The sequence below is a fragment of the Ascaphus truei genome, chromosome 20, assembly GCF_040206685.1.
Source record: "Ascaphus truei isolate aAscTru1 chromosome 20, aAscTru1.hap1, whole genome shotgun sequence".
Lineage (NCBI taxonomy): Eukaryota > Metazoa > Chordata > Amphibia > Anura > Ascaphidae > Ascaphus > Ascaphus truei.
This window is the reverse complement of record NC_134502.1, coordinates 2,908,514-2,917,851: the sequence shown is the minus strand read 5'-3', so window position 1 is coordinate 2,917,851 and position 9,338 is coordinate 2,908,514. Positions and strand designations below refer to the sequence as shown.

Below are 9,338 nucleotides of genomic sequence, written 5' to 3'. Positions count from 1 at the left end.
TCTCTCTATCTCTGCCCCTATCTTTCAACTTCTATCTATATAAACTTTTAAATCTAATACACAATCATTAATTCAGTCTCCTTTCTCCCTCCTCTCCCTCCCTTGTATCTATTCCTCTCTCTCTCTCTCTCTCTCTCTCTCATTTCCTTTGTTTCTCATTTATTAATCTAACACAACATGTGTTTCTTATTTTTTATTTCAACAGAGCTCAGACAAACACAACTGCCGCTGGTATGTATTATAGCAATAACATAAGTTATGTGTCTGTCCCCTCCCCCCGCAGGGTGACACAGTGACACAGACAGAAGGGAGCTATGAGTCTGTCCCTCCCCCCGCAGGGTGACACAGTGACACAGACAGAAAGGAGCTATGAGTCTGTCCCTCCCCCCGCAGGGTGACACAGTGACACAGACAGAAGGGCGCTATGAGTCTGTCCCTCCCCCGCAGGGTTGACACAGTGACACAGACAGAAGGGAGCTATGAGTCTGTCCCTCCCCCCGCAGGGTGACACAGTGACACAGACAGAAGGGAGCTATGAGTCTGTCCCTCCCCCCGCAGGGTGACACAGTGACACAGACAGAAGGTAGCTATGAGTCTGTCCCTCCCCCCGCAGGGTGACACAGTGACACAGACAGCAGGGAGCTATGAGGACTGTCCCTCCCCCCGCAGGGTGACACAGACAGAAGGGAGCTATGAGTCTGTCCCTCCCCCCACAGGGTGACACAGTGACACAGACAGAAGGGAGCTATGAGCCTGTCCCTCCCCCCGCAGGGTGCCACAGTGACACAGACAGAAAGGAGCTATGAGCCTGTCCCTCCCCCCGCAGGGTGCCACAGTGACACAGACAGAAAGGAGCTATGAGTCTGTCCCTCCCCCCGCAGGATGACACAGGGACACAGACAGAAGGGAGCTATGAGTCTGTCCCTCCCCCGCAGGGTGACACAGTGACACAGACAGAAGGGAACTATCAGTTTGTCACTCCCCCCGCAGGGTGACACAGTGACACAGACAGAAGGGAGCTATGTGTCTGTCCCTCCCCCGCAGGGTGACACAGTGACACAGACAGAAGGGAGCTATGAGACTGTCCCTCCCCCACTGGGTGACCACAGTGACACAGACAGAAGGGAGCTATGAGTCTGTCCCTCCCCTGCAGGGTGACACAGTGACACAGACAGAAGGGGAGTTATGAGTCTGTCCCTCCCCCCGCAGGGTTACACAGTGACACAGACAGAAGGGAGCTATGAGTCTGTCCCTCCCCCGCAGGGTGACACAGTGACACAGACAGAAGGGAGCTATGAGTCTGTCCCTCCCCCCGCAGGGTGACACAGTGACACATACAGAAGGGAGCTATGAGTCTGTCCCTCCCCCCACAGGTTGACACAGTGACACAGACAGAAGGGAGCTATGAGTCTGCCCCTCCCCCACTGGGTGACACAAAGACACGACAGAAGGGAGATTTGAGTCTTGGAGATTTGAGTCTGTCCCTCCCCCGCAGGATGAAACAGTGACACAGACAGAAGGGAGCTATGAGTCTGTCCCTCCCCCCGCAGGGTGACACAGTGACACAGACAGAAGGGAACTATCAGTCTGTCACTCCCCCCGCAGGGTGACACAGTGACACAGACAGAAGGGAGCTATGAGTCTGTCCCTCCCCCTGCATGGTGACACAGACAGAAGGGAGCTATGAGCCTGTCCCTCCCCTGCAGGGTGACACAGTGACACAGACAGAAGGGAGCTATGAGCCTGTCCCTCCACCCACAGGGTGACACAGTGACACAGACAGAAGGGAGCTATGAGTCTGTCCCACCCCCGCAGGGTGACAGTGACACAGACAGAAGGAGCTATGAGTTTGTCCCTCCTCCCGCAGGGTGACACAGTGACACATACAGAAGGGAGCTATGAGACTGTCCCTCCCCCAGCAGGGTGACACAGTGACACAGACAGAAGGGAGCTATGAGTCTGTCCCTCCCCTGCAGGGTGACATAGTGACACAGACAGAAGGGAGCTATGAGTCTGCCCTCCCCCACTGGGTGACATAGTGACACAGACAGAAGGAAGCTATGAGTCTGTCCCCCCCCGCAGGGTGACACAGTGACACAGACAGAAGGGAGCTATGAGTCTGTCCCTCCCCTGCAGGGTGACACAGACAGAAGGAGCTATTAGCCTGTCCCTCCCCTGCAGGGTGACACAGTGACACAGACAGAAGGGAGCTATGAGCCTGTCCCTCCACCCACAGGGTGACACAGTGACACAGACAGAAGGGAGCTATGAGTCTGTCCCGCCCCGCAGGGTGACAGTGACACAGACAGAAGGGAGCTATGAGTTTGTCCCTCCTCCTGCAGGGTGACACAGTGACACATACAGAAGGGAGCTATGAGACTGTCCCTCCCCCAGCAGGGTGACACAGTGACACAGACAGAAGGGAGCTATGAGTCTGTCCTCCCACTGCAGGGTGACATAGTGACACAGACAGAAGGGAGCTATGAGTCTGCCCCTCCCCACTGGGTGACATAGTGACACAGACAGAAGGAAGCTATGAGTCTGTCCCCCCCGCAGGGTGACACAGTGACACAGACAGAAGGGAGCTATGAGTCTGTCCCTCCCACTGCAGGGTGACACAGACAGAAGGGAGCTATGAGCCTGTCCCTCCCCTGCAGGGTGACACAGTGACACAGACAGAAGGGAGCTATGAGCCTGTCCCTCCACCCACAGGGTGACACAGTGACACAGACAGAAGGGAGCTATGAGTCTGTCCGCCCCCGCAGGGTGACAGTGACACAGACAGAAGGGAGCTATGAGTTTGTCCCTCCTCCTGCAGGGTGACACAGTGACACATACAGAAGGGAGCTATGAGACTGTCCCTCCCCCAGCAGGGTGACACAGTGACACAGACAGAAGGGAGCTATGAGTCTGTCCCTCCCCTGCAGGGTGACATAGTGACACAGACAGAAGGGAGCTATGAGTCTGCCCCTCCCCCACTGGGTGACACAGTGACACAGACAGAAGGAAGCTATGAGTCTGTCCCCCTGACACATCTGAGAGATATCTGTGTGCATATTCTCATGTCTCTCTCCACAGCTTCTGCAGTCCCTGGGTGGGGAATCGCTCTCTTGGTTTTGACTTGTCTCATTTTGGCCATTCTCCTGTGCAGTCTCTGCTGCATGGTAAGATTACAATGTGTAAAAATTCAATGCAGTTGGGTTCCTGTAGTTTTGAACTTTGAGGTTCTATCTATCTATCTATCTATCTATCTAACCTCTCTCTCTCTCTCTCTCTCTCTCTCTCTCTCTCTCTCTCTCTCTCTCTCTCTCTCTCTCTCTCTCTCTCTCTCTCTCCTCTCTCTCTCTCTCTCTGTTTGTCTGTCTGTCTGTCTCTCTCTCTCTCTCTCTGTCTGTCTGTCTGTCTCTCTCTCTCTCTCTCTCTCTCTCTCTCTCTCTCTCTCTCTCTGTCTGTCTGTCTGTCTGTCTGTCTGTCTGTCTGTCTGTCTGTCTGTCTGTCTATCTATCTATCTATCTATCTATCTATCTATCTATCTATCTATCTATCTATCTCTCTATCTATCGCCTTTTTCTGTGCAACTCTTTCTCTATCTATGTTTCTTATAACTTATTACTACTTGTCCGCGTTCTCTGTAACCGATGAACCATTCATTACTTTCTCTCTTTTCAGCCGTTTCTGTGTAAAGGCAGCGGAGAGGGCGGCCACGGTGGGATCTCCTTCCGACGATCACAGTAAAGCAGACATGTTTGCAGTGCATTCTGGTCCCTGATGTCCTGATCGCTCTCTGGTTCTAGATCACCAATGCATGTTTGTGCCTGATGTCCTGATCTCTCTCTCTCTTGCAATGCATTCTGGTCATTGTAGTCCTGATCTCTCACTCTCTGGTTCTAGATTAACAACGCATATTGGATCATGTAGTCCGGATCTCTCTGTACAGGTTGCCATATGCCTAAAACTATACATACACAGTATATATGTTATTTATTAGAAGTACTGTAAATGTTTTATAGTACATTGGGTATATCCCATTGGTAATGAGGTAAAAGCAGGGAAGGCCGACATTGTATATTATCTTTGTTTATATCTGTATCAATGAATCAATAAAATATACAGAAGTATTCATTGTGTAAATTCTTCACGGAACATTAGGTTCTGGGTGCTACTAAAGCAGCCTTACCTAGGATGTCTCCCGCAAATCAGATTATCTCAGCGGACCAAAATGCTCCTGTTTGCTCCTGCCCCTATTTGAAGCTACAGTAGTCTCCAAAAACCGAGTCCCACAATAGACTTCCCTGAAATTCCCGAACTTCTAGGCATTTGTAAATTCACCGCTCCCATTCAAATCTATGTATTTCTTCATGAAAAAAAAAAAAAAAATATATATATATATATATTTATATATATATATATATATATACTGTATATATACAGATGCAGCGGCTGTTATTCGAACACTTCACGCATTGTATACAGTACCTCGGAATACCCATGTCATGGCGCGGGATTTCTTCCAACCGTAACGCCTTAAGACGCGAGCGCAGGCGAGCGCAGAAAATGGCATTTTAGTGTTCTGGTTTTTAAACACCTGAAAGCTACACAGTAGCACAGTACTGTACACATTGCAATTCATTCATTTCATTGCGCACAAAGAGACAGAATCCATGAAATTCAAACAAAGCAACCGCGATAAACACGTGTGCCTGGTGTGATTGGCCGCGATAAGGCCGCGTGGAGTATTGCAGCGCACGCGAAAACGGCTCTGTGATTTGTTACAATAACGGCCGCTGCATCTGTATGTATATATATATATATATATATATATATATATATATATATACATATATATATATATATATATATATATATATATATATACATAGATATATATACACATATAAATGTAGCCATGCTGTAAAATGGCATACAGTTTTCTCTCATGCTGGCAGTACGCCTAGTAAGTTACAGGGTTGCCAGCATCAATCATGGAGGTTTGCCCTCACACCCTGGTGATGTGTCATATGTATTCAAGAGGGAGTGGTAACATGCTCTGAGTCCACCGTTAGTGACATCAGAGATGTGCCTGTTCCTGAGGTATATAAGGCACAGCACTGCCCAAAGTTAGTATGTCAAGTGTATTCTACAAGGCTGAGTTCAGAGCAGAAGGCCAAAGTGTCCACTAGTGAGTTAACTAGTGACACAGTTCTAACTCAAGGGCCAGCAGCAGCCAGGCTGGCCAGGCCTACACTGTGTCCAGGGACCTGGCACAGGTGGTGATCTCCCTGAGGGGAGAGGTGATCCAACTCCATTGGGAGGGCGGACTTTTGGAAGGGAAAGTACAGACAATGATCGGCTAAGCTGCTAGCTGTGAGGGGCAGCTTGCCCATACCAACTACAATAGAGATGCCCTTGATCAAAGAAACCCCAATGTGTGAGTGTGAAGTTACTCCACAGCGGAAGGCACCACCAAGAAGGAGTTCCTCATCAGAACCATCTCCATGCGGACGCAGAGATCCGGATGAGGTGGAGGCGCTGCACTGTATGTAGGTAGGACTCTAGAACACTACCTCAGCTGCCTGTCTGGTTGACATTCCCCATACACCATCATGCGGAAGACTCAGGAGTCCTGTTGCCAACAGGTGCACCACCAGACATGACCATGTAATGGGGACAGGTTAGACCACAGGGGCCATTGTGAGATTGGGTGGGTCAGTCAGGTCAGAAAGTCTGTTACATATACAAAACATAAAATTAGAGCACCACACAAGTATAAACAAATGAATCAATGAATATGTGAGAGGACAATTCCTATGTCAATGTGTGCCGTCAGTACAAGCCACATGAAAACATACAAACATACACCATATAAGACAAGGGAAAAGGATGGGGAAGGGAATTGGAAACAATGGGGAAATGGGGGGGGAGGGAGGGAAGGGAATATAGGGAAAGGAGAAAAGAAAAAAAAAAGGAAAAGCCGAAAATAATAAACCTTGAAAATCAAAAATAAAAATATATAAACACTGGAACTCCCAGGCAGCTTTCCGCAGGATCAACCACCTTCCGCGATCTTCCATAAAACACAAAGGGGCAGCGCGGGCTCCGTAATGACACACGCTAAATGGAACTACCCAATTGTGCGTGCGGAAGAGCAGTGCGCGCTTCTAACCACGAGCTGCAAGCCCTGTGCCGGCAGCAGTGCTACAGGGTTCCAGAGCTTCTGCCCAAGGCGCTTGTTCTGCAGAATTGTTGTGAGTACATTGATTTTAGCATTGTGGTAATAAAAACAGAAATAAACTGTGCGCTACTATCTATCTCCTTATAATTGAATACAGTGCAGTGACTAAACCATATATAAATAAAGTAAACCACAATACCACAGTGAATAGGTGATTAAATAATTAAATTATAACATAACCGTGTGGTTGATAAGGGCGTCTGCTGCTATAAACATTAGGGGTGGCTCAGCACCCCACACACTCTAAGAAATGGAAACAAAAAGAAAACAGCGCACAACGCCAAATAGTGAAGTAAGTAATAGAATGTATTACAATGTTAAAGGGGTAATAAATCTGCGTACATCAGATAGAAATAACATGTGCATTTAGTGCATAACACACTGGTTACCACCCTGTAGCTGTAAAACAGGACGGTCTGGCACTCAGCTGTCTCTGCAGGAGCCTCTATGATGGTTCTGGGGCATGGGATCCTTCATGCACTCCTCACACAGCAGGACGCTGCTCACAAGGGGATTCCTTTCAAGCAGCCTGGTAATACTGCAGATTCAGACACTTAGTGGGACCGCTCCTCAACCGGCGATATACTGCCTCCAGGGGAATTCCCCTACAGTCCCCCGTCTCTCCTGTGTAGATTTGCTGCTTTTCCCAGCTGCTATGATCTTAGGGCAGTCCAGAGCTGTTGGAATTGCTCTGCAAACACTTCCGCAGCTGCAGGGGCTTACACAGCGTGCCACGATGCCGCTCCGTCACGTGGTGTAGCGGAGTGACGTCACTATTTGGCGTTGTGCGCTGTTTTCTTTTTGTTTCCATTGTGGTAATAAACCTTTTACAATTTACACTGCGGAGCCCGCGCTGTCCCTTTATGTTATATATATGTATATGTTATATGTATATGTACTGTATGTGTGCTCATTTGCATGTCATTTCCCAGAATCCCTTGCTGCAGTGGTTGCACTTGGTGATAATGGTGAAAAGCAGGGTAGCAGACCTGTTTGAGACATGTGAATGTGCTCACAAGTAATATTTGTATATACTATATGCTATACGGTGGAGGGTTTTTGTCACCTTTTCACTCGCCATAACCTTAATAATGTGTGGTGAAGACCTACTCATGTCTCAAACAAGCAAAGCCAGTACAACCAACCTCACACTGATGAGACTCACAAGGTTGAAACAGTCTGTCTGTGAGTGGGTCTACTGGCTTTGCATCTCAACCCACGCTACAGTATGTGTAAAAGCTGTGTTTAAAGCAGCATGCATTGGCTTAAGGGTTGTCCATGTAATGTGGGCTTGAGACAAAAGGTGGCACTGTGTGCTCATTTGCATGTCATTTCCATTTCATTTCCCATAATCCCTTGCTGCAGTGGAAACACTGTAATAATACACACACACACGTACGTACGTTTGAGTATGAGTTTTGCACTTGCTAAGACTGTGTATGTCCCCATGCAAATTAGTAACAATTTTGGGAGGTCTTGTGACCCCTCCTCCTTAGTTGAAGCTCACCCCTCCAACTTAATCAGTTGATCCTGGAACACACATGTGAGTGAAGAGCTCACCCAGCGATCTCTTCCCCCCGAGGCCACCCACAGTACTTCTGGTTTCTAACCAGGTTTAACTGCACTTCAGCTCATACATTGCACATTTAGTGTTTCTTACATTTGAATCCTTTAGGCATTGCATGAATGTCCTGTACCGCTAGGCCTTTTGGCCTTATAACATTGGGTATTCAGATGGGACCACTGGTTCTGAGCCACTTTCCAGGAACAATTTGTGGCCATCTCTCTGGCCTCTCGTGTAGGATTTCTCCTCCTCCTCGCTGCAAATGGTCCCAGCGCCATTCGAATTTGTATTAGTGGTCAGACGGAATTATTATTTGTTGGTTGCAGTTCCGTACCTGTCCACCAGATGGCAAAGTGAATATATTTTCCTATGGAGGACACTAAATGCTACAGGCTCAATGTTTGAAAAAATATGTCTTTAATGCCAGATACAAAGTATAGACAGTACAGCAATCTTGTTAAATGACCTTTTTCACTCCAGACTTTATCAAATGTTGGCGTTTCACATTTTATTACAAACCAGAATATAATATAATCTTAGCATGTCCTCAATATTTACAAATGTTGAGACTATATTGCATGTCTTTTGACCTTGAAGTGGAAAGCAGGCATTCATGAAAAGTTACAAAGTTTCATATAATCCAATCAAGTCACAATATTTCTGCTTGTAATGAGACGTCGCTTGAAAATACTATTCCACTATGTCCTCCCGAAACATATGTGTTTCTAATATACAAAGGCGATATAATTCAGCCGGATAAAAGAGCAAGTGTCCTTCAAATATATGAATATATCTGTTAGGGACAATAGAGAAGGCCAAAAGCTGCATTTGTGTTAAACCATCCATTTTGTCTGCACTGGCTAGCTAAAATCATGTAGTCAGCTTTTGCTAAAATACATTTTCTCATGAAGTCAGCTTTTTGCTGTTATAATCAGTAGTAGGAGACTAGTTCTCTGGGAGGCAGAATCACCCCACATAGCAGCCATGGAAACCAAGGTTGTAGATAACGTAGGCAGTGAGAAAGTTATGTATTTCAGACAGTGCCTGTCCTGGGAGATTTACGCCCCAATATCACCCCAATAACATGTCTTGCCCCTAAATCACGCCTCTAACCTAAGTTACGCCTCTAACCAATGTTTTCTTTGTTCTGTATTGTATGTATGTATTGCATGTCTTTATTTATATAGCTCCATTAATGTACATAGCGCTTCACAGTAGTAATACATGTGGTAATCAAATAAATAATAGATACTATAAATAACAGATCATGGGAATAAGTGCTTTAGACATAAAAGTAACATTAAGGAAGAGGGGTCCCTTCCCCGAGGAGCTTACAGTCTAATTGGTAGGTAGGGAGAACATACAGAGACAGGAGGAGGGAGTTCTGGTAAGTGTGTCTGCAGGGGGCCAAGCTTTATGTATCATGTGTCCAGAATATCCACAGTGCTATTCATATGCTTCTTTAAGCAAGTGTGTCTTAAGGTGGGTATTAAAGGTGGATAGAGAGGGTGCTAGTCGGGTACTGAGGGGAAGGGCATTCCA

General features: G+C 47.1%; 1 long non-coding RNA gene across 1 annotated transcript; it reads left to right on the top strand.

Moving 5' to 3' along the window:
- The first annotated feature begins 206 nt into the window (after window positions 1-206).
- Window positions 207-4,118, top strand: LOC142471348 (uncharacterized). Its single transcript, XR_012789416.1, has 3 exons — window positions 207-231; window positions 3,079-3,164; window positions 3,670-4,118. It is a non-coding gene; the product is annotated as an uncharacterized LOC142471348 (long non-coding RNA).
- Window positions 4,119-9,338: the final 5,220 nt, after the last annotated feature.